Source organism: Balaenoptera physalus (genome assembly GCF_965194825.1).
Source record: "Balaenoptera physalus genome assembly, chromosome: 13".
Lineage (NCBI taxonomy): Eukaryota > Metazoa > Chordata > Mammalia > Artiodactyla > Balaenopteridae > Balaenoptera > Balaenoptera physalus.
This window is the reverse complement of record NC_138892.1, coordinates 17,953,369-17,976,176: the sequence shown is the minus strand read 5'-3', so window position 1 is coordinate 17,976,176 and position 22,808 is coordinate 17,953,369. Positions and strand designations below refer to the sequence as shown.

Genomic DNA, 22,808 nt, shown 5'->3' with positions numbered 1-22,808 from the left:
GGTCTGGTTCCTAACGCACAGTGGGAGAGGCTGTGAACTGGACCCTCTGTTCCAGGAGGTTATTGGAGGGAGGTTTTTTTCAAACTGTAAATAACCACATGGAGGGAGGAGGGTGAGTGCCTGGGGGTGAGGAATGTTCAAGGGCCAGTTTCAGAAAAGTTACCTGTCTTTATGGCATTTCCAAACTTGCCTCAGATATCTGAGGAAGTCTTAAGGGATTGGTCAGGAGTCTTTTTTTTTTTTTTTTAAATTTTTATTGAAATATAGTTGATTTACAGTGTTGTGTTAGTTTCAGGTGTACAGCAAAGTGATTCAGTTATACATATGCATATGTATATATATATTCTTTATATATATGATACATATATATTCCTTTTAGCATTCTTTTCCATTATAGGTTATTGCAAGATATTGAGTAGAGTTCCCTGTGCTGTACAGTAGGTCCTTGTTGTTCATCCATTTTATATTTAGTAACGTGTATATTTTAATCCCAAACTCCTAATTTATCCCCCCCGCCCTTTCCTCTTTGGTAACTGTAAATTTGTTTTCTATGTCTGTGAGTCTATTTCTGTTTTGTAAATAAGTTCATTTATGTCATTTTTTTTAGATTCCACATAAGCAATATCATATGATATTTGTCTTTCTTTGTCTGACTTACTTCACTGAGTATGATCTTCTCTAGGTCCATCCATGTTGCTGCGGATTTTTTTTATGACTGAGTAATATTCCATTGTGTATATATATATGGGTCAGGAGTCTTTTATTTTTATTTTTAAAATTTATTTATTTATTTATTTATTTATGTCTGTGTTGGGTCTTCGTTTCTGTGCGAGGGCTTTCTCTAGTTGCGGCGAGTGGGGGCCACTCTTAATCGCAGTGCGCGGGCCTCTCACTGTCGCGGCCTCTCTTGTTGCGGAGCACAGGCTCCAGACGCGCAGGCTCAGTAGTTGTGGCTCACGGGCCCAGTTGCTCCGCGGCACGTGGGATCTTCCCAGACCAGGGCTCGAACCCGTGTCCCCTGCATTGGCCGGCAGATTCGCAACCACTGCGCCACCAGGGAAGCCCCAGGAGTCTTTTAGATGCAAATCTTCTTCCTCCTAACCCCAGTCGAATTGGTTCAAGCCAAAAAGAGACTTTGTTTTGGCTCAGGGAACTGAGCGTCAGTAGGGCAGGATTCAGGGACTCTAGGATCTGGTCTTTTATGCCTTATCTCTCCTTGTGGTGGCAGGATAGCTGTCTGCACTTCCAGCCTCCATCCCATCCTCTCAGCAATCCCAGTACAAAGAAAAGGTACTTCTCTTTCCCACTAGTTTCCACAGAAGTCCTGGAATACAAACTCCATGAGGGCAAGGATTTTTTTTTTAAATAAATTTATTTGTTTATTTATTTTTGGCTGCGTTGGGTCTTCGTTGCTGCACGCAGTCTTTCTCTAGTTGTGGCGAGCGGGGGCTACTCTTCCTTGAGGTGCGCGGGCTTCTCATTGCAGTGGCTTCTCTTGTTGTGGAGCACGGGCTCTAGGTGCGCGGGCTTCAGTAGTTATGGCACACGGGCTCAGTAGTTGTGGCTCTCGGGCTCTAGAGCGCAGGCTCAGTAGCTTTGGCACACGAGCTTAGTTGTTCCATGGCATGTGGGATCTTCCCGGACCAGGGCTCGATCCCATGTCCCCTGCATTGGCAGGCGAATTCTTAACCACTGCGCCACCAGGGAAGTCCAGGGATTTTTATATTTTGTTTACTGTCACATCCCCAGCTCCTAGAACAATGCTCGGCTTAATATGTGTTCAATGAATAAATCTCTTTGGTGTTGCTGGGGTCAGATGTCTAGTCCAAGAGTTGGGCTGGGAGTGGGGGAGGATGGATCCCAAAGCAAACTGGGGGTGCTGATTCCCAAGATGGGGCATTGGATGCTAGACAGAAATCACCCAGTGTTTGAGTTGAGCTGTACCAAGGCTATCAGGCCCATATGAGAGCACTGGGGGAGCCACGAGGCAAAACCAAGGTGACTACTGAGTATAAGCCTGATAACCGGGCCAGCAGGAATTCTAGCCGGATCCTGGAATCCTCTAACTTCATGATGCCCTGATGGAAGAGTTCAGGTAAGAGCTTCCAAGACTTATCTTGCAACAGAAATAGGAGGCTTGGAATTGGCCGTTGAAACCTTCTTGAAGGTTTCCATGGCCACTGGGGACTCCGCCCTTTCTGGCCTTCACCTCACCCCAGAGGGTGGACACAGCACATCTAACACCCGGGGTCGTTCGGCTTCTGTGCAGCTGTGACAACAGTAAAATGACTGAGTTTCCATTTTCCCTGCAAAGGGCAGACCGACACAGGCTCCTCTTCATGTTCCCATCCATTGTCAGACTCGGGAGCCGGGTCACGGGGAGCCTTGAATTCAGGTCCAGAGGTTGGTCTTTAACGTTGCACAGCGGTTTTCTGATCAGCGGGGCTCGTCGTAGTGCTCGAGCTGAAAATGGAAACAGTGGGAGAATGAAAAGGCCTCTGACCACAGACTTCCTGCTGGCCGCCTTCCTCGTCCACGCGGGCTGCTCCTCGGGTTGTAATTACCGACACGCCGTTTTTAGGTGGCGCGGCGATCGATCTAAGGTGAATTGGGGCTTTGCACAGCTTGCCTTGGTTTAAAGCTGGAGCATAAATGATCACGCAGCTCTGTGTGTGTGTGTGTGTGTGTGTGTGTGTCTCTCTCCCCTCTACTCCTCACTGCCTTCTCTGCTCTGCTGGGGCTTCAGTGCTTTTCCTGCCCCATGAGTCTCAATTTGCTGGGTTGCTTCCAGGCCACGGTGCCGCCGCTAGTCATTCCTGCTTGACCTTTAGATTTTTTCTCTTTAGGGAAAATATGATCCTTAGTCTGTATTCCCCAGCAGATGGATTTGAATCACAGGCCGTCTTCCCACCTCATTTCACACCCATGGAAGAAAAGTGTTTTAAAGTCCATGCACATTTTAAAAAGTTTTTTATTTTATATGGGAGTATCGTTGATTAACGATGTTGTGTTAGTTTCAGGTGTACAGCAAAGTGATTCCGTTGTACATATACATGTATCTGTTCTTTTTCAAATTCTTTTCCCATTTAGGTTATTACAGAATATTGAACAGAGTTACAGAAATGAATATTAATGAGAGGACCACTCTGTGACTAATGGCTATTCAGAAGGGCGTACCCGCTTTTGGAGATGATGACTTCAGCTTTTCGGGGGTCTGGATTTTGGCCTGCTGGGGACACAGTGTGGCTGGACTCTGCGGTTGGTTGGCCAGAGTCTGATCCTGGGCCCCGCAGCCGTGCGTGCCGGGGAGCTGGGGAGAGCCAGGCCGAGTTCATGGGCTGCCTGTTCTGCTTCATTCCTCTGGATGGTGAGAGTGTCTAGAGGGTGTGTTCCCGGAACTTTTCAGTCAGGCTTCGCTGTGGTGTGTATTTAATGACCACACATGAAAGGCCTGACTGCCAGGGCCGCTCCCTAGGACAAACCGAATCATGGAATTTCAGAGCTGGAAAGAGCCCCCGAGCAAATCTGAGGGAGGAGACCTTCCACAGGACCAGGGAGACCCCAGCTCGGGGCTCCGATTCCACTCCCGGATTTCTGATGGAGGAACATGTTTAGAAGCACCAGAGGACTTGCCAGCTTCCTACTTTTGTTACACAAATTAATAATGGTCCAATTTAGCAATCTGGTAGAGCGAGGTTTTTAAAAAGAGGCAGACCCAGACGGAGTTAAGACTAAACACAAGCCAACCATATTTCTGGTCTGAGCTGTTTTCAAGTCTCACCTTGCTTTTGGTGAATCCACTGATGGATGCGTTAGACTAGGTAAACGAAGGACCCAGCCTTGGGTGATTTTCATTTCTCTTTGCCTAAAAATAGTCTTCTCCCTATCCCGTGACTTTGTCAAAAATTCTTGCTTGTAATGACCCATTGTTGCCAACAGTTACTAGGCTCATAATAGTGGCGCCTCTTCTTGAGTGCCTTCTACACGCGATGCCAGGTACTTTAGAAGCAGCCTTGTCTTACACAGCTTTGGAGAGGTCCTCACAGATGAGGAAGTTGGGCTTGGAGAGGTAGGGAAATTTTTTTCAAGGTCACCCGTGGAACTTAGATTGCTGGTTCCTTTTGCGTTAAGAAACCTGTTAAAAATGCACATGGAACAGTATGTATCTCTTTTTGTTAAAAACATAAGTAAATCTTCCTGGGTGGAAGGTAAGTCATTTTATTGTTTCTGCCTCCTTGTATGTATTCTTTGCATACCGGTAAACGTTTAAAAAAGACGTATTATCTGACAACTAAACTTTTGATGTGGATGATTTTTTTCTTTTTTGTTAAGTTAGCTAGGGAGGGGCCAGGACTTCTAGGAATCAGGCTGTGCATGTGGGAATAGTGCTTGAGGGAAGGAGGAGAAAGAGGCTTGTTCTGTCCCAAGAGGCAGGTCCAGGTCAAGACACCCGGGAGACTGAGGATTTGCTGCACCAGCTAGAGCATCCGCAGAGTGGAGTAGTGTGTGTGTGTGTGTGTGTGTGTGTGTGTGTGTGTATACACCTAAGCCTGCTGCTTTTTCACTGTTGTATTAGTCTGCTTGGGCTTCAATAATAAAATACCACAGACTAGGTGGCTTCAACAACAGAAGTTTTCTCACCGTTCTAGAGGCTGGAAGCCCAAGATCAAGGTGTCGGCAGGTTTGGTTTCCTCTGAGGCCTTTCTCCTTGGCATGTAGATGGCCATCTTCTCCCTGTATTCTCACATGGTCTTTCCTTTTGTGCACATGCATCCCTGGAGTCTCTTTTTGTGTGCAAATTTCCTCTTCTTATAAGGACACCAGTCAGATTGGATTAGTACCCACCCTAATGGCCTTTTTAAAACTTCAGTTACCTCTTGAAAGGCCCAGTCTCCAAATACAGTCACATCCTGAGGTCCTAGCGGTTAGGACTTCAACATATGACTTTTGGAGAGATGCGGTTCAACCCTCAACAACCATTACTGGCATACTGTGGCAGCGATCTGTGCCTCCAGCATTTCAAGGGAGCCGAGGGCCACTGGGCTTCCCATATAATCTGTCGCGGGAGTGTGAGGACGAAATTGAGTCTTTGACCAAATTCTGCCTCATGTACATTTCCAGAAAGCAACCACATAAACATTCATTTACAGCTTGTCCTTGGAATCTGGTGAAGTCCAGTTGTCTGTACTTTTAGGCTCTCTGACTGCATCTTGCATGGACGTTTCCCTCATGGCAGATGAGAAAGTTCTGGGGCAGCATTCAGCTCACTTTTTTTTTTTTTTTAAATTAATTAATTAATTAATTTATTTTTGGCTGTGTTGGGTCTTCGTTTCTGTGCGAGGGCTTTCTCCAGTTGCGGTGAGCGGGAGCCACTCTTCATCGCGGTGCGCGGGCCTCTCACCATCGCGGCCTCTCCCGTTGCGGAGCACAGGCTCCAGACGTGCAGGCTCAGTAGTTGTGGCTCACGGGCTTAGTTGCTCCGCGGCATGTGGGATCTTCCCAGGCCAGGGCTCAAACCCGTGTCCCCTGCATTGGCAGGCAGATTCCCAACCACTGCGCCACCAGGGAAGCCCCAGCTCACTTTTTAATTGAATCAGGCAACAGCATCCTCTGCAAACATCTGCTCACAGAGCAGGTGATGCTCTGGGCCAGAGTGTACTCTGAAATATGTGGGTCTTGGCCTACAGTTTGTTGAGGAAAAGTAGATAAGTTTAGCCAAACCACACATCTTGTACACCCCTCACTTCATGGATGCAGAATTAGTTCTAACATTCACTAAGCTACATTTCCTACCTTCTGGTGCCTATGGGGAATAAAGATGGCAGACGTGCTATTAGACAGACAGTGGGGAGTGGGATTCTGATGGTCATCTGTCAAATACTGACCATCCCCAGCAGTGTGTGTTTCCTGTTTAGGGACCTTAGATGTTACCTGACTGCACCTAGATTAAAATAGACATACCCTATGTCACACAGCTGGTGCCAAAGTGTTTTAAAGTAAATTGCAGACAATATAAGGGTTTGTCAGAAAACTTTACCATATCAACATGGTGTCTTGAGCCTGCCCTGTTCCCAGATCAAGACAGAAGCACAGTGATTTATTTCCTTCCTTGAACATTTCAACAAAATCAAGAGGGAGATTGGATTTGATGCTGCATTTTTATTAAGTCTTGAAACTTTTTGCTGAACATTGGTTAGGGGAATTGGAGAAGTAGAGATGGGCCTTCTCTCAGCCCTTGAAAAGAGAGGATAGATTCATTGCAAGAACGGACATTTCAAAAAAAAAATGCTTTAGGGATATCCCTGGCGGTGCAGTGGTTAAGAATCCACCTCGTAACTCAGGGGACACGGGTTCGAGCCCTGGTCCAGGAAGATCCCACATGCCGCGGAGCAACTAAGCCCGTGAGCCGCAACTACTGAGCCTGTGCTCTAGAGCCTGTGAGCTGCAACTGCTGATCCTGTGCTCTAGAGCCTGTGAGCCACAACTACTGAGCCCGTGTGCCTAGAGCCCGGGCTCTGCAGAAAGAGAAGCCACCGCAATGAGAAGCCCACGCACTGCAGCGAAGAGTAGCCCCCGCTCACCGCAGCTAGAGAAAGCCCACGCGCAGCAACGAAGAGCCAACACAGCCCCCCCCCAAAAAAAACTGCTTTACTATGTGTGATGAGTCTGAAGAGACAACAGATCTCAGGAGTGCCTATTTTTGAACTGTTTCCAAAATCTAGAACAAGATTTGAGAAATAATAAAATATCGACCATCGTTCAAAGAGAAACATACAGGGTGATCTTTGGCAAAGCTTGTCATTTTGCTTACATTTCACTCGTTTCTCTAACTCGTTGTGAGCCCCTGCTGTGGACCAGGTCCTTTGCTGCATGTCAGGGGAAGTCTCTGACTCTTTTTGATCTCTGTCTTCGCATGGAGCTTAGGGGAGACAGTATACTGAATCATTTATCCAACAGGCATTTCTGAGAGCCTGTTGCGTTTAGGCATGGTTCCAAGCTTTCAAGTATTCGCTCACTGGGTACATAGCAAATGCACATCCTGTTAGATTTTCTCCAGATATGTCCTCTCGTGACCATCAGAGAGAATCCGGGCATTGCCAGCCCTATCCACCATACCCACTTCATTTGATCCAGACTTTTCTGAGAGTGACCTGGGGTAGGACGGACAGGAGAATTTAGCAAGAGCATCTAAGTAAAATCTGCGTAATGAAGACCCGCCCCTTATCCCCAAGATCTGTTCTTTACACAGTAGTCTGAAAGAGAGTTTTAAAAACAAAAATCCAGAGCTTCCTGTTGTACTTAGGATGAAATTCTGACCACCACTTACTAGGGTCTACAGGCTATTCAAGACCCAGCCCTTGCCCACCTCTTTGACTGTCTCCTACTACCCGCAGCCTCACCGGCTGAGCTTCAGTTCCACGGATCTTCTTCCTATCTCAAAAACTGCCTCAGGGCCTTTGTGCTTGCTATTCCCGCGACCGAAATGCTGTTCTTCCCGAAGACTGCCTGATTTCCATGAATCAGTCTCCGCTTACGTGTTACCCCCCTTGGAGACACCTTCCCTGACCATCTGTTATAAAGAATTCCCCCTTATTACATCACTCTCTTTTATTTCCTTCAAAGCATGTATCACTCTCTGAAATTTGTTTCTTTCTTCTTTTTCCTTATTCTTGCCTTTTTCCCCCAGTCAGCACAGAGGCTGCCTGAGGGCAGAGCCTGTGTCTTTTCATCCCTCCCTGGGTATCCCTGGCATATACTTAACTGCCGCCTCCAAAGTAAGAGCTCAGTAAATATTATTGTTGACTCACTGAATGAATAAATCCCTGTTAATGCCCTTTGGAAGCTGTGAATGAAGAATGGAATTCCTGTTTAAAATTATACTTTTGGCTGTTGAATGGTGCTTCTGGAACAAGACTCAGCTTGGAGATACCACCATGGGGTATGACATCAGTTGCGCTGATTAGGGTTTTATTAACAAGCACCCAGGATGTAGCTGAGGAAAATTTTGAGTTGAAATCCTATGCCACACTTACCCATATTTCTCTTTCCTGCTTTCAGCCAATTTAGATTTTCTTGACCAGAAAAAAAAGATCAGAAAGTGAAATAAGACAGTAATCTAAATGGTGTGTTACAGCTCAGTGGTTTGCTGGCAACACGACGTACAGGCTATTCACATGCATGGGGGTAGTTTCTGATCTGTGTGTACTTGGGAACTGGTGTCTATTGACGTCTCAAGATCTTTACTGCTTTCTCATCAGATGATGGATGTAGAAGAGAACATTTTTACCTGGAACCAGGTAGGCCTTGGGACATTTAATTGGCTCCTTAGTAGACACAGGTATTTTCAGAGGGCCCCAGGCATTCCCTTAACAGCTATTGAATACCACCTATTAGATGTGAGGTGCAAGGTGAACATTGGTGAATAATACAGACATGCCGGCTTGTAATCTGGTGGCTTTGGACCTGTCCTGTGGGAGAGAGGTGGAAATAATATACGCAGATATGTCAAATGCTTCATAAATGGTAAAGGCGTTTTTTTACTTACATGGGAGTTGTGCCAGGAAAGCAGACATCAGGTTGGCAATGGAGGGACCATTTGAAGGCCTGAGGGTGTGAGCAGCCAGCGAAACTTCCCTCCCGCTGTCTTTTTCCCTTCCCTGACTCTGGTTCAGACTCACGCTGGCAGTGACTCGCCCTGGGAGGAAGGGAAGGACAAGAGGGACTTGTACATAAGAAGATGGGTTTAAGGTCTGTGGAGGGCGGTCCCTTCTGAAGCATTTCATCAGTTGGTGCGATGCTCCCTGGGGTCTGACATGCGCAGAGATGAGCTTTTTGTTATTTATGACCCAGCGGCTGTATGAGGATTTGGGGCTAGAGGCCGGTGGATAGAATTGGGCTCATATCCCCTGATCTCCCACAGGAGTCCCTCTGAAGGCATGCCCGGGAGACGAAAGATAGAGCCTGCACTAGCAACCAGAGCCCTGGAACTTGGTAGCCTGCTGGCTGGCCCCTCTGGCTGCGGCCTCACTGGTATCTCTGAGCCCTCACTGCCTTGGAGCCATCACTTCACATGTTAAATGTTCCTTATCAAGGCTCTTATTTGAATGGTTCGGTGATAACATCTCCAAAGTGAAAAGTAGGGTCTCCACTTATGAGGATGTGATAAGGGAGTTCGAGGCAATTTCCCAGGGGAAGGATTTTGTCTCAGAGCATGAAAATATATATATATATATATATATATACACACTTTTTTTAAAAAAATTAATTAATTTATTTTTGGCCGTGTTGGGTCTTCGTTTCTGTGCGAGGGCTTTCTCTAGTTGCGGCAAGCGGGGGCCACTCTTCATCGCGGTGCGCGGGCCTCTCACTATCGCGGCCTCTCTTGTTGCGGAGCACAGGCTCCAGATGCGCAGGCTCAGTAGTTGTGGCTCACGGGCCCAGTTGCTCCGCGGCATGTGGGATCTTCCCAGACCAGGGCTCGAACCCGTGTCCCTTGCATTGGCAGGCAGATTCTCAACCACTGCACCACCAGGGAAGCCCTATATATATTTTTAACATCTTTATTGGAGTATAATTGCTTTACAACGGTGTGTTAGTTTCTGCTGTATAACAAAGTGAATCAACTATACGTATACATATATCCCCATATCCCCTCCCTCTTGCATCTCCCTCCCAGCCTCCCTAGCCCACCCCCTAGGTGGTCACGAAGTGCCCAATCCATTCTCAGTCAGAATACTTCTTTTATAAATTTATTTATTTATTTATTTATTTTTGGCTGTGTTGGGTCTCCGTTTCTGTGCAAGGGCTTTCTCCAGTTGCGGCGAGCGGGGGCCACTCTTCATCGCGGTGTGCAGTCCTCTCACTATCGCGGCCTCTCTTGTTGCGGAGCACAGGCTCCAGACGCGCAGGCTCAGTAGTTGTGGCTCACGGGCCTAGCCGCTCCGCGGCATGTGGGATCTTCCCGGACCGGGGCACGAACCCGTGTCCCCTGCATTGGCAGGCGGATTCCTAACCACTGCGCCACCAGGGAAGCCCCAGAATACTTCTTTTAAAGTTACCTTCTCAAACTCCTCCACTCCTGAGCCTCTTGCTAGCAGCAGACTCCCACGACGAGCTCTACCACTCCTGGGAGCAATCTTGTAGGCAAGCATAGGCGTTCTGCAAATTGCCATGAATTCTGAATAATAACTCTGGGGTGGGGTGGGATGGGGGCTAGCTGACTAACTTGGAGGCATCTAGAGGTCATTTTTAAAAAGCATGTAAACGATGCAGTTGCTTTTCTGGGTGGAGAGATTTTTTTTAAAAATTTGATTGTAAAAATAACATAAAATTTACCATTTTAAACATTTTTAGGTGTGCAGTTCAGTAATGTTAAGTGTATTCACATCATTGTGCAACCGATGTCGAGAACTCTTTGCAACTTGCAAAACTGTATCCATTAAACAATTCCCCCATTGTGCCTCCTCTCAACCCCTGGCAACCACCCTTTTACTTTCTGTCTCTTTGAATTTGACTACTTAAGTGTCTTCATAAAGTAGTATCAGTCTTGTGACTGGCTTATTTCCCTTAACATAATGTCCTGAACGTTCATCCATGTTGTAGTATGTGTCAGAATTTCCTTCCTTTTTAAAGGCTGAATAATATTCCACTGTATGTATATACCACATTTTCTTTATCCGTTCATCCATCAGTGGACGTGTGCGTTGCTTCTACCTCTTGGCTATTGTGAACAGTGGTGTTAAACATGGGTATGCAAATATCTCTTTGAGATCCTGCTTTCACTTCTTTTGGATTTATATCCAGAAGTGGGATTGCTGGGTCATATGGTAATTCTATTTTTAATTTTTTGAGGAACCACTGTACTGTTTTCTGTAGCAGCTGCACCATTTTATATTCTCACAAACAGTGCACGAGGGTTTTGATTTCTCTACATCCATGCTGGCACTTGTTATTTTCTGTTTTTTTGATAGTAGCCATCCTTGTGGATGTGAGGTTGTATCTCATTATAGTTGAACAATGCAGTTTTATTACTTTATACTTTATGTTGTAATCAATATATAAATTGGTACTAATCCAAACTAATAACAACTGTTGATTAAGTCTTCCAAATATTGTACCTTGCATGACTTAACTCTCACTACCACTCTATGAGGAAGGTTCCTTTTTTTTTTTTTAAATAAATTTATTTATTTATTTATTTTTGGCTGCATTGGGTCTTTGTTGCCCTGCTTGGGCTTTCTCTAGTGGTGGCGAGCGGGGGCCACTCTTCATTGCAGTGCGCAGGCTTCTCATTGTGGTGGCTTCTCTTATTGCGGAGCACAGGCTCTAGGCACGTGGGCTTCAGTAGTTGTGGCACACGGGTTTAGTTGCTCTGCAGCATGTGGGATCTTCCCAGACCAGGGCTCGAACCCGTGTCCCCTGCATTGGCAGGAGGATTCTTAACCACTGTGCCACCAGGGAAATCCCTGAGGAAGGTTCCATTTTACCCCATTTTACAGATGAGGAAATTGAGGCTCGGAGACTTTGAGTAACTTACCCAAGATCATACAACTAGTAAAGGCTTACATCTGGATTTGAACCTGGCTGTCTGGCTTCCAGAGAATTCTCTGCCTCCATTTTCCTAACTAACTAAGCTGTTTAAAATTCATTTCCTGAGCTAACCCATATCACAAAAGGTATAATAGATAATGAGATCCTTCCTCGAGAATAGAGTTCCTTCATGGGCTCAGGAGTTGAAGATTCCAGAATAAGGCCCATGCCTCAGTCGTTATGGAAGTGTGTAAAGCCCAAAGCCAGGACTCTACAAATAGTGGCCAAGTCTCTTTAAGCCCTTGGCTTGTAAAAGACTCTGTGCTTTTTTGGCCTGAATTCCCCTAAGTCTTGAGTAAATAATAGAAAAAGTGAGGAAATAGACACATAATTTTGAATATTTTTTCATGACACTATTCAACTGCTGAATTTGGTTTCTATTCTGTGTGTGCATGTGTTAGGGGGAGGGGGATGTTGAGTTAATGAGCTATTATTGCATTAGAGGGTTTATTCTTAGAGCCCCTGGATTTTCTAGAAAGCCATGGAAGCATTGGAATGCCTGCCAACTTAAAAATAAATGTCAAGTACAGTCTTCCCTTGATATTCTCGGGGGATTGGTTCCAGGATCTCCTGCAGATACCAGAATCCTCGGATGCTCAAGTCCCTTGAATAAAATGGCGTAGTATTTGCATATAACCTATGCACATCCTCCTGTACACTTTAAATCGTCCCTAGATTACTTATAATACCTAATACAATGTAAATCTTGTGTAAATAGTTGTAAATACAATGTGAATGCTATATGAATAGTTGCCAGCGCATGGCAAATTCAAGTTTTGCTTTTTGGAACTTTCTGGACATTTTTTTTCTTTTAAGTGGAAGCGAGTTTATTCCATAGGCAGAAAGCGGTCCCTCTCAGAAGGTGAGAGACTAGAAAATTAAAAAAAAATTTTTTTGGTTCCGTGTTTGGTTGAATCCGCGGGTGTGGAACCTGCAGATACAAAGGGCCGACCGTACTTGGTTTATTTTTTGTTAATCTTTATCTTCTTTAATTGTGTTTTTTGATCAGGACTAATATTAGTCAATTTTCCTTTGGGGTGTTATTGAAGTGACTGCTGGCCACAACTCCCCATATCAGTTCTCATGTTTGTGTTGGATTATTGTGTTAACAAATGCTTCAAATTACATTAGGAAAAATACATTACGTTATTTCAAGCCAGGGGAGCAATTCCACACTCACATCTGCTAATCCTATCAGTAAATAATGGCGCAGGGCCAGTGAAATTTGCAGGCCCACTCCTCACTCTTTGAGATGTTTTGTTTACAGTTGTCTTATTTTGGCACCATAAAATCAAGTCTCCGTTAAGAACTCAACTCACAGACTCGTCCCCTAAAACTTTTTTTTTTTGTTTTAAACAAGACAGAAAAACCCATGATGTGTCGTTTCCTATCACAAAATCCTACACAGAGTTTGAAGGATGAGTTTTATGGTGTGTTCTGAAGATCATTGAACTGGGGAGTCTGAGAGAATTTGCTGTCTAGAAACAGCCTTTCCACCGGAGCTGGGGAAGGCAGGCCTCCTCATCCCCATCCTGGGCTCAGACCTATCTTTATACTTACGCTGTGGATAATTTAGCCACCTTCTAACTGTGTGACACTTGGAACCCTTATCCATGACTTACAAAGGAGAATATCTGCCCTCATGGGACCTCTGCAAAGATTTAACAAGCTGAGGTGCATCAAGGACCTGGCATAATATGATTGTCATATGCCTTAAAGGACAGTTACTGTCATTAACAGTTGTTACGGGCTGAATTGAGACAGGATCTTTAAAGAGGTGATTGAGTTAAAATGAGGTCATATGGGTGGGCCCTAATCCAGTCAGACTAGTGTCTTTGTAAGAGGAAATTTGGACACACAAAGAGTCAGCAGAGGTCCGTGCTCATAGAGGAAAGACCATGTAAGGACACAGGGAGAAGGTGGCCGTCTGCAAGCTGAAGAGAGAGGCCTCAGAAGAAATCAGCCCTTCCCTGACACCTTGATCTTAGACTTCTAGCCTCCAGAACAGTGAGACAATAAATGTCTGTTGTTTAAGCCCCCGAGTCAGTGGTATTTTTTATGGCAGTCCTAGCAAGCTCATACATGAGTTCATTCCTCTGATATTGTCACAACTTCTTGAGTACCTTGTGAATGAAAAAAAAGTTCACATACTATTTTTTCTACAAATAGCTTCCTTGGAGTTTTCTTCTTTAGTTGTTTTCTGGGTTTTTCTAAGAGGGCCCGAAGTCTGTTGGCCTCCACTAACCTTTCCTCCTGTATGTTGATTTCTGTCTTCTTTGTCCCACTCTTTCTGAGGCCCTGGATCAGTGACAGGGGTAAGATGGCATGGAGAGGAGGAGGGCCAGGTGACAGCAAGCGTGCTGAAGCCAGCTGCTCCTTGACAAGCCGTTTACTTTGTCCGCGGCCACTCTGTCCTGCATGAGCTACTGGTGGGCATTTCCTGGGTCATTCTTCCTGTCCCCTACTTCGTGCCATCCTATGGCTCCAGGGGTGTTGGACATCACGTTTCACCTTAATAGCGTCTCCATCTTTGTCGGCGGAGGGGTGCCCTCTCTCCCTCCTGGTCTGTGCACGGGTAAGATGTAAGATGTAAAATGTTTCCCTAAGCATATGTGTCCATTTTTATTTAAAAGGCTTTACTGCCAACCTTTACCGGGAGACAAGCAGATAGAATGAAGAGTGACTAGATTTTAGGGAAATCTTCAACTGCCAGGGTGAGCTTCACTTCAGCCCAGTAAAAAGCCAGAGGAACAAAGGAATGTGCACATGGAGAATAGGGATAGTGTTAGTGTCTCATGACCACAGTAATCTACTGCGGAGTTCACAGGAGGGCCAGGCCTTCAAAGATGCTTTTGTTGGAAACTTCCCTAAGAGACCCTTTTCACTGACGATTTCAGCAAGTTTCACTTCTGGGTTATCTGACTTGTCGGGAAGGGGTCTTCTCGGTTACTTGTGCAAGTCTTAATGATTTCCGAGAGCCCATTCAAGCGGATGTGGGGAGGGTTCAGTTCAAAGGGCTGAATGCTTGAGTTAGCTATTGATTTTAATAGGCTTTTGCAGCTGATAACATGGTGAAAATTTTCTTTGAGAAAACTTCTAATAGTTTTTAGGTGGCTGGAGGAAGGGGTTATTTTTGTTAATATTCTTTACCAGCAGTAAGAAGAAAGAGGTGATCGAGTTTTGAATTTCTTCTCATGGTGTCTTTATCTTTTTAACCCCTTTTCAACACAGCCGCCACTCTATTGCTCCGCAGCCTTCAATGGTTCACTATTGCCAGTCCTCATCCTTTTTTCCCCCCGGGATTAGCTTAATTTAGGTCTCTCTGTCTGGTCCATGGTTCTTGTTTTTCAATTCACCTGGATCCCAAAGAATAGAGCAAGCACTTAACAAATGCTTATTGGTGAATCTTTTCTGTGGGGAGGGAAGGAGTGTTAGGTTTTTTTATCCTTTTCTTAGAGGCTGTTAGAGAAGCAGACAGTTTTTTTTCTCATTCTTTTTTTCATTGAGGTGCAGTTGATTTACAATATTATGTTAGTTTCAGGTGTACGGCAAAGTGATTCAGTTATATATATATTTTCAGATTATTTTTCATTATAGATTATTGTAAGATATTGAATATAATTCCTTGTGTTATACAGTAAATCCTTCTTGCTTATCTATTTTACGTATAGTAGTTTGTATCTGTTAATCCCTAACTCCTAACTTATCCTTCCCCCTCTCCCTTTCACCTTTGGTAACCGTGAGTTTGTTTCCTATGGAGAAGCAGGCAGTTTTGATGTATTCCTCTGCACCGGGGCTTTCTGTAGAGGCCACTGGGGTGGGGGTGAGGGTGAGGGGCGGGGTGGGTATCTCTGAGCCTCAATCAGAGCTGGGGTGAGGCCTGTAACCAGCCGTTGGAGCCTCAACAGTTGAGGTAGAAACACCTGTAGCCTCCTTCCGGTTCCTCACCTGAATGGGGTGGGAAGGGAGAAATTGGGGGAACCCCGTGTCCAAGTGCCTGGACTGTTCTTCGACCCCGCACCGCCCCAAAGCCTGGAACAGCAATTGCTTGTTGGGTCATTAACTTTATGCAGCTCTGGGGCCAGACTCTGCATTCTTTAACCTTGGCTTCAGCAAGAAAACGTCAAGAGGGAAGATTTGGAGAAAATGTGCCCTGACAAATGGATACAGAACCATGCTGGTGGGTCATGACAGCTTTGTGAGTATAACGTAGTCGTTATTGTATAAATCAAATATACACTTAAGTCTGGACAGCAGGTAGCTCAATATTGGAGAATTCAGACCAAAAAAAAAAAAAAAAAAGACAGGAAGAGGAATCATCAAAAATAAGCGTGGGTTCTCCGGGGCCTCCGACTGCCTCCTGCCATGGTCTAGGTCCTCAGCGCCCCCTCCTCTCATTATGCCCCCCCTTTTCTCTTGTTATCATTTTCTGGGCATCCTCCCTGGCCACGAGGCTGCCACCGTAGGGTCTAGGGCATTCTCTGAGCCCCCTGTGCCTGGTACAGGCAGCCTGGGGCCCAGCAGGGAAGCTCTCCATCAGTATTTTTTGATAGAGCTAAGTAAGATTCATATAGCTTTGCAGGATTTGATTGTGGACTTTTAATCCAACACCCTAGGTGACCCTTAAGCTCTTACTGTTTTTCCCTGTAGCTATCTTCTGAGATACATTTGCCAGGCCTTATTAATAGTTTGTTTTTTCCGCTTTGATTTATTAGATTAGAAGCTCCGTTCTTGACCTCCCCTCTCCTTGGGAGAAGTTCTTGCTTTGTCTCCATAAAACATTGCTGTTGGGCCTTTTCCTGGTTTATTACTTTGCATTAATACCTGGCAGTTTACATCTGAGCTCTCCTTTTATTTCCTTAATGTGTAATATTGCCTCCCTTTCGGAGGGCCTGGTGCTTGCTAAGGGTTTATTGGCCTCTTTTTTTTTACATTGGGAGGTAAGGGTTTGGATTTATCAGTCCTAGCTTAGTGATAAGCGGCACAGAGAATTTGAAATGTTTGTTTTAAGCCACATGATTAGCAGGGGCAAAATGAACCAAGGATACAGAAATGGATGAGAGAGGAAGAAGGTGAATGAACTTCTGATGTCTTCTGCCCTTTGTTGTCTTACTCATACAAGACTCATTTGTGTTTGGCGTGGTGTTTCTCTGTGAAGGGATAGAAAGGATTACATGAGCTAAGAGAGGAGCGTTCAACAGGAAAGGGGTAGAGGAATAAAATGCCATGATGATTATGACGCTGGATTTATTGAAGGTGCAGGTATACTTTTCCCCACAAAACCTACTTTGGTAGAAGAATTACAGATCCCTTGCATTGTGAGTTTTCAGTTGGATGACAAAGCTGCCAGTCATTTTTCACCCTAGGTTGGTGTGGGACTCCCTCATCCACAGGCTTTTGGTTTCAATGCATGTGATTCTCTGCAGTAAGGAAGGAGAGGAATTGAACTATTGGAGCAGGCTGGCTGGCTAGTCTGGGACATTAGGGAATAAAATGGGGGGAGGTTCCTCAGGTTCTGGTCTCTGTAGGGTCCCGGGCGGGAAGGTAGGTTTGAGCAAGGGGGTTGAATAGAGCCCTTTGATTCCATCCCTAGCACAGGGCCGGCATTCATTGCAGACAAGGGCCTGTTGGTAAGGACGCTTCATTCCTCTTGGAGTCCTTGAGGATTGCAAGGGCTCTGGGCTTCTCAGTCTTAGAGAGAGAGGGGCAGAAAAGTGGAGCAGCTTTTCAGAGCATTCTGGAATAAGAGATGGGACCAGGTTCTGGGTATGGAGTAGAAAGATGCTCGAGATAGGACCCCTCCCACTTGAATTCATAGCTGGACCATGAGTCCATCTGTCTTTTGCAGGTTTCCTGCCCTTGACTGTAAAGCCCGCACCTAGGAGTTACCAGGGAAGGACAGGTGTTAGAGTGCATCCTGGGTGGATACATAGCGGGACCCCGGGATCCAGGAAGTAACGAGAGGGCAAACACCAGGTCCCTGGAGGCAAACACCCTAATTCTGCTGGGTCATCTTGTGGAGGCACCGAATGGAAGGTGCTGGGCTCAGAGTACCTTTCTCCCTCTTGGGGAACGTGGTCTTAGCGTTTGATGGTCAAATCCTCAGTTCCAGTCCTTGCCCGACCACAACTAGATCCTTGACCTTGAGCAAGTCATTTAAGCTGCAGATACTCAGCTGACCTGCAAAATGGGCTCAGGTCGGGATGGGGAGCCACCCTCGTGGGCATTTGTGGGGATTAAATCAGCTCGTGCAGGAAAAGCGCTCAGCCTCAGGGCCGGCCGTAACATCAGCCAGGAGGGAGTGAACTTGTAGTTATAGTTTGCACGTGCCGAGCTCCTTCAGGTGTCCCCAGATGCAGGAGGAAGGAGCCAACCTCCCCCTCAGAACACAGGGCGAGTCTTTTTGTTTTTGGCCGTGCGGGGTCTCAGTTCCCTTGGACCAGGGATTGAACCCGCGTCCCCTGCAGTGGAAGCACGGAGCATGGCGTCTTAACCACTGCACCGCCAGGGAAGTCCCCAGGGCGAGTCTTAAGTGCCTTCCACCAAACCCTTGTGTCAGTCACCGAGGAATGTATTAATGCCGGTTTGGGTAAGGCACAGCTGTGAGCAAACACGTGACCTTCCCCTCTTCCCCTGACAGCACCTCCAGGACCTCGGCTGCTCTTTCCTATTCCTTCTACACGCATGGTTTTCACAACAGACTGGATTGGCCAGATAATTCAGTTAATGGAGATACACTTGTACCTGTTGGTCGCTATGCAGCAAAGCAGACAAAGACATGAGCCCCCGAACAGAGCTCATGTCTTCTCCCCAGATTGCTAGTCATTTAATTGGATGGAGATCATTTGATTAGTGAGTGGTAATTTCCATCTGCCCTGCAATCAGTCTTTGAACTTTTTAGCCACCACCCGCTGCGTGTGTGAGACAATTAACATGCGAGCTCTCTGGAAGGCAGCGGCGGGTGCTAAATTGGGCAGCTGACAGACGTTGTGCAATTCAAACCATCACATGCGCCGATGAGGTGGAGAAGGGAGAGACCAAGGGGAGACATCGGGAAAGAGTTTGAAGGGAGTACAGCAACGCAAATGAAAAAATCTTCTGTTAGACTCCAAAAACTCCTGAGGCCCAGACCCCAGGAGAGCAGCTCCTTATATTGAATCAGGAAGATAAGGATCTTATCAGCGCTTCTCAAACTGGATTCAGGAGGTCTGGGGCAGGGCTGAGGAGTCTTTCTTTTTAACAAGCTCCCCTGTGGTGCTCCTGCTGCTGGTCTGAGGACCACCCTTGGTGTGGCCAGGTCTTAGATGATAGATTAGGCATTACCTACAGATCTGTATCATGTGACTGAAGGTGTTAGTTACAAGGGAGAAGGAACTGTGGGCGCACGGGACTAATACAAACGCCTTGCCAAACGTTCCCCGTGGTGGTGTAGTGGCATCGCATGGGCTGTGTTCAAACCCCACCTCTGTCGCTTCCTAGGTGTGCGACTTTGGTGTCTTAGTCTGTTTGGGCCGCTCTCACAGAACACCACAGGCTGGGTAGCTATTACACAGCAACTTTATTTCTCATAGTTTTGGAGGCTGGAAGTCTGAGATCAGGGTACCAGCATGGTCAGATGAGGGCCCTCATCTGATGGAAGGGGCTGGGGATCTTTCCTCACCTGATGTCCTCATCTGATGGAAGGGGCTGGGGATCTTTCTGGAGCCCCTTTTATGAGGGCGCTAATTCTATTCCTGAGAGTTCCACCGTATGATTTAGGCACCTCTAAAGGCCCCACCTCCTAATACCATCATCTTTGGGAGTTAGTATTTCAATATAATGAATTTTGGAGGGAAACAAACATTCACACCATAAAACTTGGGCAGTCATTAACCCTCTCAGAGTCTCATTGCCCACCTGCAAATTGGGGATGGTAATTAGTACCCACCTTTATTTATTTATTAAATTTTTAAAAATGGAAGTATATATATTATTTTCAGATGCTTTTCCATTATAGGTTATTACAAGATATTGACTGTAGTTCCCTGTGCTATACAATAGGTCCTTGTTGTTTTAAATATTTTATATATAGTAGTGTGTATCTGTTAATCCCAAACTCCTAATTTATCCCCTCCCCCGATTTCCCCTTTGGTAACCATACATTTGTTTTCTATGTCTGTGGATCTATTTCTGTTTTGTAAATAAGTTCATTTGTATCATTTGTTTTTTTTAGATTCCACATATAAGTGATATCAAATGATATTTGTCTGACACTTCACTTAGTATGATAATCTCTAGGTCCATCCATGTTGCCGCAAATGGCATTATTTCATTCTTTGTTATGGCTGAGTAACCCACCTTTAAAAGTGTGTGTGCATTTAGGAATACAAGAGCAAATCTGTGTAAATGCTTACAACAGCTCCTGGCCCATACAAAGTAGCCAACAAGGTTCTTTCCATTCTCTCATCTGGGAGCACCTCTACTTAATTGGACTTGACCAGTGAGACTTTCGGCCTGTGGCCCTCTGTCCCCAGCACGTATTTCAGGACTGGGAAGCTGGCCTCCTCTCACCTGGTTCATGGCAGGGCTACCTTGATCCCTCCTGGGGATTCTGGCCACCATCAGCACATGGGACCCGTTAGGACCTCTAACCCCTTTCTCTGTTTCAGGTACTGATGGGAAAAGCCAAAAAGAAGGGCTGTGACTGAATGGACGAGGATTTATGGGAAGAAAAAGAAAATCCTTGTAAGAAGAGAGAAAAAATATCATTGGGTAGATTCATGAATTAAAAGTGGTAAAACGCTTTTGGGCTCAACCTAGTGTTTTTGAGCTCAGAAAGCCCCTCGGTTGCTTTGCTGTAGGGCAGAGACTTGGTCATAGTAACTTGGTGTTTAACTCTAGGAATTGCAGGTCTGTTCCTGGGGCCAGGTGCCCCAGCAGTCCCGGCTTCTACTTACACCCTTGGGGGTGTTGGCTGAATATTAAAGTTGGTTCAGGAAAGTTCCCTTCAGATACAGGAAATAAAAAAGCAACAAGATAGGGCCTCTGGGGTTCTTAAAAATGAGCCCAGTTCCCGTCCCACCGTAAGTGCTGGGTGTCCTGGAGCAAATTACTCTTGAGCTCTGCGCCTCAGTTTCCTCATCTGTAAGATAGAGTCCGTCAGGCTTCCTTGCAGCGTGGCTTGTGCTGGGGTGAAGGAGGTGGTGCACGCGTGTTGGATGCTCTCCGTAAATGTCAGCTGTGTCTTTCTGGCTCTTTTGAGTACCTTCGACTGAGCGAGCCGTCGTCAGGAAACGGTTCCGGCCCTCTGGCTGTCTTCCCTGGGGATACCCCATGCACTCAGGGCAGCAACCTCGCAATCAGTGTCTCGCTGCCGCAGAGTCAGCGGCTGGGAAGGAACCTCTCCAACGGGCCTGCGCTCGCACCGCATGCAGTTCTGCAGCTGTGGAAAGAGTCTCACGTGTGCGTCTCATTTCCCACGACTGCCCCTGGCTGGAGCAGCCCCGCCTCACTCGACTCCATCTGACTGTGTTAACGTAATTAGCGGCAGGTTTCCGCAGCACTTAAGACAGTCAGGACCCGCGCGCGCTGCCTTCATTCCTGCCGAGTGCCACGCTGGAGGTGGGATGCAGCCGCGGTGGGCCCGGAGCCCATGCTGGGGCCCGGTGTGTGGTTCATGCTGGTTGGATCGCACGGGACAGCCTGAGGACTCTCGGTAGGATTTGGTTTCTTTGAGTCAGTAGCACCTCTGGGTGGGGAGGGGGCCAGAGTCACTGACGAAGAGGGTAAAATCCTAGAATTGGGGGCCTTTTGAAATGTTCTGGTCTAGTGCTTCCTAAAAACCAGTTCAGGGATGAAGTGCATTAGAATATGTTGAGCTTATTAGAGAAGCTGATTGCAGGGCCCGGTGGGGGTGGGGGGCCTTGTAGGGAGGGCACCACCTAATCTGTATTTTTATTTATATTTTTATAAATTTATTTATTTATTTTTGGCTGCGTTGGGTCTTCGTTGCTGCATGCGGGCTTTCTCTAGTTGTGACGAGCAGGGGCTACTCTTCGTTGCGGTGCCCGGGCTTCTCATTGCGGTGGCTTCTCTTGTTGCGGAGCATGGGCTCTAGGAGCGTGGGCTTCAGTAGTTGTGGCTCGCAGGCTCAGTAGTTGTGACTCACGGGCTCAGTAGCTGTGGCTCGTGGGCTCTAGAGCGCAGGCTCAGTAGTTGTGGCACACGGGCTTAGTTGCTCCGCGGCATGTGGGATCTTCCCCGACCAGGGCTTGAACCCATGTCCCCTGCACTGGCAGGCGGATTCTTAACCACTGCACCACCAGGGAAGACCCTAATCTGTATTTTTCAAAACAACTTCCGGGTGATTCTCATACGCAGCGAGGTTTGGAGGAGCCCTGCACTAGGTCAGCTTTTTTGGTGGTGGGGCTGGATGCAGAGGTGCAGACCTGATTCTGTCACTCCCAGCTTCACAGGGCAGGCAGTGACAGACCTAGAACCTAGTCCTTGGAACCCAGAGGTTCTTTTTTGGCTTACAGACCCCTAGGAGACAGACAGGCCTCTCATTTGTGCATACAAACCTCTACTCCGTGCCAGAAATTCAGCCCAGCAGAAAAGCATTCTCATCTAGCCAGTGGTTCTCACCTGGGGGGCTCTTTTGCTCTCCCAGGGGACATTGGATACAGCTGTAGATATTTTTGGTCATCATGACTTGGGGAGGAAGGGGGGTTATTATTGGCGTCTAGTGGGTAGAAACCAGGGATGCTGCTAAACATCCCACACTGCACAGGACGGACCCCACAGCAAAGAATTATTCAGCCCCAGATGTCAGGAGTGCTGAGGCTGAGAAACCGTGGTTTAGACAGATGCTTCTCTGACTTAACTGTGTACTCAGTCCTGATTTAGTAGGTCTGGGGAGCGGCCTGAGATTGTGCATTTCTTTTTTTTTTTATTTTTTAAAATTAATTAATTATTTATTTATTTATAGCTGTGTTGGGTTTTCGTTTCTGTGCGAGGGCTTTCTCTAGTTGCTGCAAGCGGGGGCCACTCTTCATCGCGGTGCGTGGGCCTCTCACTGTCGCGGCCTCTCTTGTTGCGGAGCACAGGCTCCAGACGCGCATGCTCAGTAGTTGTGGCTCACGGGCCCAGTCGCTCCACGGCACGTGGGATCTTCCCAGACCAGGGCTCGAACCCGTGTCCCCTGCATTGGCAGGCGGATTCTCAACCACTGCGCCACCAGG

At 46.6% G+C, this 22,808-nt stretch overlaps 1 protein-coding gene and 2 long non-coding RNA genes across 6 annotated transcripts in view; 2 read left to right on the top strand and 1 right to left on the bottom strand.

Moving 5' to 3' along the window:
* The window catches only part of LOC309640621, a 487,501-nt gene that overhangs the window by 204,778 nt on the left and 259,915 nt on the right, over window positions 1-22,808 (top strand). The gene's annotated exons all lie outside the window — the stretch shown is intronic.
* The window catches only part of CHST11 (carbohydrate sulfotransferase 11), a 282,761-nt gene that overhangs the window by 20,642 nt on the left and 239,311 nt on the right, over window positions 1-22,808 (top strand). The gene's annotated exons all lie outside the window — the stretch shown is intronic.
* LOC309640632 overlaps window positions 5,293-22,808 on the bottom strand; it is a 230,781-nt gene continuing 213,265 nt past the window's right edge. The window contains exon 2 of the long non-coding RNA XR_014252323.1: window positions 5,293-5,374. This is a non-coding gene — a long non-coding RNA (uncharacterized lncRNA). The remainder of the gene's footprint in view (window positions 5,375-22,808) is intronic.